This window comes from Aptenodytes patagonicus, chromosome 5, assembly GCF_965638725.1.
Source record: "Aptenodytes patagonicus chromosome 5, bAptPat1.pri.cur, whole genome shotgun sequence".
NCBI classification, from domain to species: domain Eukaryota; kingdom Metazoa; phylum Chordata; class Aves; order Sphenisciformes; family Spheniscidae; genus Aptenodytes; species Aptenodytes patagonicus.
Window position 1 is genome coordinate 4,710,876 of NC_134953.1, and position 6,234 is coordinate 4,717,109.

Consider the following 6,234-nt stretch of genomic DNA (forward strand, 5'->3'; position numbering starts at 1 on the left):
AGGGCATCAGTTTCACCATCTGTGGAATAATTTAGTTCTTTGACTCACAGGACTCCTGTGACAGAATTAATATTCAAAAAAGACTTCAACCTTTTATCCTAAGAAGAGTATACCACAGTTGGATAAAAATGTACACATATTTGAATACATATATGAATAAAATTATTCTTAACTCGAATAGATCTATTTCAGCATATACGTAGAAATCTATTACAAAAGATTATCATCTCCCTAGTGCGTTTCACTGGTGTCTAAAGGAGTTCAACCCATTAGGATACGAAGCTCACTTGTGCTAATGAAAACACAGTGCCTCTCTCAAAGGTTTACGATATTGGCCACGGAAAAAGATAGCAGAGGTGCATAGACCAAGAAAGAGACACCAGAGAGGTGAAGCAGGTCGGTTTGCTGAGCTCACACGAGCAGCAGTCTACTTCAAACTGAAGAGCTGCCTGCAAAACGTGCATTAGCGGTCAAGTCCTCTCTGTCCATGTACGGTTCTGGGATGAACGACAGAAAACTTACATTGTCGTGCCCTTATATACACACATAGTACATCTATTCCATCTAAATGAGAGCTAGTCACAGTTAGACATACAACAACCAGACAAAAAATATAAACATGCTGAGTTATGCGTTAAAAAGTTAGGAAACGCCAGAACTATTGTGACTCGCAACTGAAATTTGGTCCTGTGTAGAAATATGTTGTGATCCAGTCTTTGATTATATGGTTTTTTCCATACATTTTCTTCCACAAGCCCTGCCTAATTTAGGCTGTGGGTGTGTTAGATTGTACAGTCTCCTAGGAAGAAAGGGAAGGGAGAAACTTTGTGAAGAAAGAATTGAATGTGTTAGAGATTCTGCCTGTTTCAGTTCTAAAACTACTTTCTCCTTTGCACTCCACCCATGTATACTGACCGCACATATGACTGGCATAGAAGTAAGCATAATAACATTTTGATACAGTTAACTTGCACTTCAGTTCCCATTAGGGTAATGGTCGCTTTGGTTTTATGCTTTTAAACAGCCCTTATAATAAAAGTATTACCCAAAAATGCAGCTGACTTCAGAGTATACACTGGGACTCAAACCAGACAAAATAGCCTGTCAGAGTGAAAACCACAGAAACTGCATATTTAAATGACAGCACGCACAAGTGTAGTTAGGAGACCAGAGTCAAGGAAGGTTTGGTTGTTCGGAGTTTATACGTCCATTGCTAAGAGGAATATTTGGATGACCAGTTAAGATACATAAGTAAATGGGCTAAGGATTAGAATTATTAGAATTAGAATTATTTTTAAATGCAATTATTTTAAATGCAAAATATGGCCCTAGCCATCAATTAAACTGCAACAGAATTATTTGGAAAGATGCAGTACAGAGCGTGCCCTTGCTGACCTCACTGTTCAAAATGACTTCCATACACAGGCAACAGAATTAGACTTCTTCCAGTAATCTCTTCTTTTCATTGACCGCCAAAGAAAGGCTTCTGATTTATATATACAAACATGCACATGCATAAACATGTCTGCAAACACCCACCCACACATACATGTGCTTAGGAAAAACATAGTGGAGGTAAGCCTTCTCTTGCCGTCATAAATTAGGACAGACATAGAGATCTTGAATACTCCTGAGTCATGAACGTTTGAACTAGAACCACGTTATCGTCCTGGAAAGTACATCTTATGGAAACTGCTATTGCATGATTAACTAGTGTCTAAATCCCTGCAGGGAAGCAAAACAATTATTCTTATCCAGTTACTGTATTTGTATTGATGGGAGGGAAGAAGAGGACCATCTGCAGAGCCTTCTGATAGGCAGCCGCAATAAAAAAATACCCCAACAATTTAAACAAGTGCCTTTTTTTTTTTTTTTTTTTGCTCTCTTAGAAGCTGTGAAATCCCTGCTTTGGACACTGCAAGACACGAGAGCAAGACAGTCCAAGTATGGACTAATTCTGCTTTTGCTTTTAGCACTGCGTGCGTAAAACAGCAATACCAATTTCACAGGGGGAAATCAGAATGATGAGACGCACCCAGCTAGGTGGCTATCAGACAAACCCTGAAGGAGCAGAGCAGATACTTATAGGATGAAAAGAAACTACCAAGGAATGGGAAATGGACAATTTGTGTTTACAAGGCAAAAGGAGCCAATGGAAACCATGGCACAGAGCATTGGTCCTCAGTCTCTCTGCCTTGTGGCCTGAAAATTCAATGACGGTTTCAGAGCTATTTAAAGTATATAGTTCATACAAATAAAAGACAAACAGCATTTCAACACAGTAGGTGGTCCGTTATCAACTCCGATGTATAACTGCTTCAAAACTGTTTGAAACACAGCTGCTTATTACTTACTTGTAAAGAAGTATCTTATTAATAAGACAGAATGAAAGGAATGGATGCAGATATGCATATAAATTTAGCCTACATTGAGCTAGGTTGCTACAATTTAAAACTGTATTTGATGTAGTCTAATTAGAAATATTGATTAAAATGAAGCCAGCTCACTGGAAGGATGATGATAATAGGCTAATAATAACAATTGATTTTGCTTTGATAAATGAACCAAAACGCGAGCTGAAGGTACTTAGATTTTGACCTATTTGTGGCCCACATTCCCTTTTCTTCTTTGCTTCGTTGAGTTTTTGAGATTTGTCCAGAATATTATTAGAATGATAAATCTGAAAAACGCATAATTCACAGAAGGATTTGACAACAGCCACTTCTATGATGGCTCAGTTTGAAATGCAGAGTTGTTGGGTTCCCCCCCTCAGTCCACTCCAGCTTTACCGAATTACATGTAGTGTGTGAGCAGCAGTAATACTAATTAAAAATAATGAGGCCTGCTAGGTCTGCTAATTCTATTATCTTTATAGCATCAGGCTTCAAGCGACTCACCAGCAAAACAGCCCAGATGAGAAATCTCTTCAGAAGTGGTTGTTTACAGGGCAACAGGATAATCTTTCCAGCCTGGAAATAAATAAATAAACAACATCAGAAAACAAAATCAAAAGCAGACATTAGTAGACACGGTTCAGAAAAAAGCAAAGGTTATTTGGTTGATAATTGGCATAAACCCCTTCTATTTTATTATTTTTTCTCCCCGCAAAATAATCAGGGGTAACTCAATAAGGTGCTCTCCCATTAATTTGTTTTATTTCTTCACAAAACCTCTTATTTCTTCATGGAGTAAAACGAAGAGTAGAATTTTCCATACTCTGGCTTTCTGTGTACCCTATTAACTCAGTGTAAAAACCACAGAATTTTTCAGGAACCGTCTGCTACTTTCAGCTTCGATGGAACCGACAACACTCTTCTAACTTGCAGGGTGCTAAAAAGCAGAACTGAGGTGTAGGTCTAAAACAGGACTATAACACAGTAGGTCCTTTGTCTCTCCAAAACTACTAAACACAGAATTTTATGTTATTGCTGCTACACTCTGATGCCGTCTCTGAGCCCCACAAGCTAAAAATGATCAGTAGGAGATGTTTTTTGCGGCTCACTAACACTTAATTCCTTACAAGGAAAGTGACAAGCAAAACGGCAGAATTTCAGTTCCTAGGTTTAACATTTGCAAAACAGCTTTCAGAAGATGATTAAACATTGTGCAATCTGCCTGTTTCTGCAGGCAACCAAAGCCAATAGCCTTCTGGAAAACCATGAATAGGCACCCTCTGACTCTAGAGTCTCATTCAGCAGCTCATTTGCGTTCACTGCATCACCAGCTCTCAAGTAATGTCTTTATCCACCACGACGGGAGGCACATTTTCAGTGTTAGAGGTGAAATGTGAGCGCGCGCGCACGCAGGGGGCTGCGGGGGGGAGCTTGCAGTAAAGTATCAGTATTTTTTCTGTCCTGCATCACAAGGTTTATCAAAGGAAGACAGTGCGGCTCTGATTACAGCATTTGGCCTCACTACAAGCATCCTCAAATCTCCTTTGAATCACAGAGCTGACCAACGTCATTAAGAAACTAAAAAAGTAGCTATTTAAGAAGATGATCACAGTTGCATCACAGTTTAAGCACACGGAAACTACATATCACTATACATAAAATGTTTCCCAAAAACTTGATCCTCTTGCGGCGGAGTTTAGAAGGTAATCCAAACCGGCTGGCACTGCGGTAGCAGGTATTACTTGCAGACTCGGGGTGGGGAATAAAATTCAAAATAAAAACATTCAAGAAATGGAACCTGTATTTTGCAGGAAAATCTAAGTCGTCTAAATTTTTTTCTTTTTAAATGGAACTGAGAATAGAAATACAAAAAGATAATAATTTCCCTCAATTACATTTTCATGTTATTTGGAACATTATACAAAATAGTGCCACTGACACCATTTAATTTTGCTATTTAAATGGCAAAACTGAAAACCCAAAATATACCACAAAACAGATTTTTTTTTTTTTTTTTTTTTAATTTTGTGACACCACCCTCATTTATTTGGAATGTTTCAACCAGCTCCAGGTCTTCCCACAAATTACTCTAGGATATATTTTAGGATACGTTTTATTTTTAAGATACATATCTTAATAACAAGGAGTTTGTGGGCTTACTCTTTTTAATGTATTTTTTCTTCTATGTTTTTTTAAGATAGTGACAGAGCATACCTAATACTTCTGTAAAAAATGTGCTTACCTTAACAGATAAAAATATAGAGAACTTATTTTTCAGGGACATATTTGTACTCCTGGATCAGGAAGATATGCAGCTAAATGAGGTTGCTTAATTAAGAGATTAGTAACAGTGAAATGACTGCATCTATATCCTGTGTAACACAGCAAAAAAGGTAAAAGAAACTAACAATAAGATAAAAATTTAAAGCTTTGCATGAGAAACGGAAAAGAGAAAACCACACGCTTAACTATTCAATATACAAAGAAATGGACATTAGCCTTGAGACAAATTTTCCCATATTTCTTTTTTCCTACAGCAACAGAAATATCTGAATAATAATGCAGATGATATTTATTTCAATAAACAATGTCCTTTGCATGTCTTGCTTTCTCAATGATTTGCTACTGTTCTTTCAGTGTGTATACCTTATACGCGTACTTCCAGTATTTCTATAAAATCATCAAATTCCATACCACATCTTTTTGGTACCTACAGTACGTACGTAGTCTCTTCGGAAAACGTGCCCATCTGCTTGAGTTGTGTTGTCATCTCTCTGTGGATCCCTCCACATCAGAAGCCACAAGGAGGTCACAGCAAAAGCAAAGGTCAGAGGCCAACAACAGAAATTGAGAAACCTCTCATATACATTTCTATTAAATAGATAAGAAAAAAATTAAAATTCAGTACAAATGAAAGCAAGAAAGAGTACTGCCTATCTGAGATGTGGTAACTAACCCTCCGGGATCTGTGCACCACTTGCTAGAAACAGCTGGAGCTGAGGGGCACCTGCAGGAGATGCTTACCAGCACCTTTCGCGTCTAGCAAACACAGTGTCAAGAGATCCTACCAGCTAACCTGGACTCTTGACCTCCTCTCCATCAGAAGTGCACAACCCTGTTTTCCCGGGACTCAGGCGGAAATCCCACCACCCCTTCTATCAACACGAATGTTATCTAATGTGGATGTTGTTATTTTAGGACATATTCAGACAAGGATCTTCACACGGTTCTCCACACATCTCTATACGAATGTGGACTTCGTTTCCATCTGTTTGGAAAAAACAGGCTGGCCTTGGTTCTCACGTGCAGAAGAGCAAAGACAATTCAGCACTGTGTGTTTCAAATACCTTAACGGACTGAGGTAAGTTCAGACACAGACTTCCAAGAACGTTCAAAGCGTTGGACATGCAAGCGTAGAAACAGAATCCTCAATGATTTTAATGGGAGTTTTGGAGAGACTCTAAGTTCAGACCTGCTATGCATTTGATTTAGCAGTGGTTGTTTATTTAGTTTACCATCTCATTTTTTTATCCTCAATGGTCTCTTCCAGCTATCTCATATATCGTACTCATAATTGCTGTGGCTTGGAGAATACCGTTCTGTGGACTGAGTGGAAATGGAAAGCATAGGAGGGAAGTCACAGGTAATTACACTGGTTAGCATTAGTCAGAGTCCAAGGTAGTGCTGGCAGAGAAATGCAAGGAAATATGAAATTGCTTTTCAGCCCAATGCTGGAGAGCTGCCGTATGGAATCACAGGGAAGGCACTCAGGGAAAAAAGTATTAAAACCCAAGCAGTGTGTTCCAACGAGAGGCAGCCCATCCCTGCTTCCTTTCAGGGG

At 38.7% G+C, this 6,234-nt stretch overlaps 1 protein-coding gene across 1 annotated transcript in view; it reads right to left on the reverse strand.

The window, feature by feature from the left end:
* The window catches only part of RET (ret proto-oncogene), a 136,411-nt gene extending 130,611 nt beyond the window's left edge, over positions 1-5,800 (reverse strand). The window contains exons 1-2 of the mRNA XM_076338377.1: positions 5,117-5,800; positions 2,898-2,969 (exon numbers count right to left, since the gene is read on the reverse strand). The gene's annotated coding sequence lies outside the window, so the exon portion shown is untranslated. The remainder of the gene's footprint in view (positions 1-2,897; positions 2,970-5,116) is intronic.
* Positions 5,801-6,234: the final 434 nt, after the last annotated feature.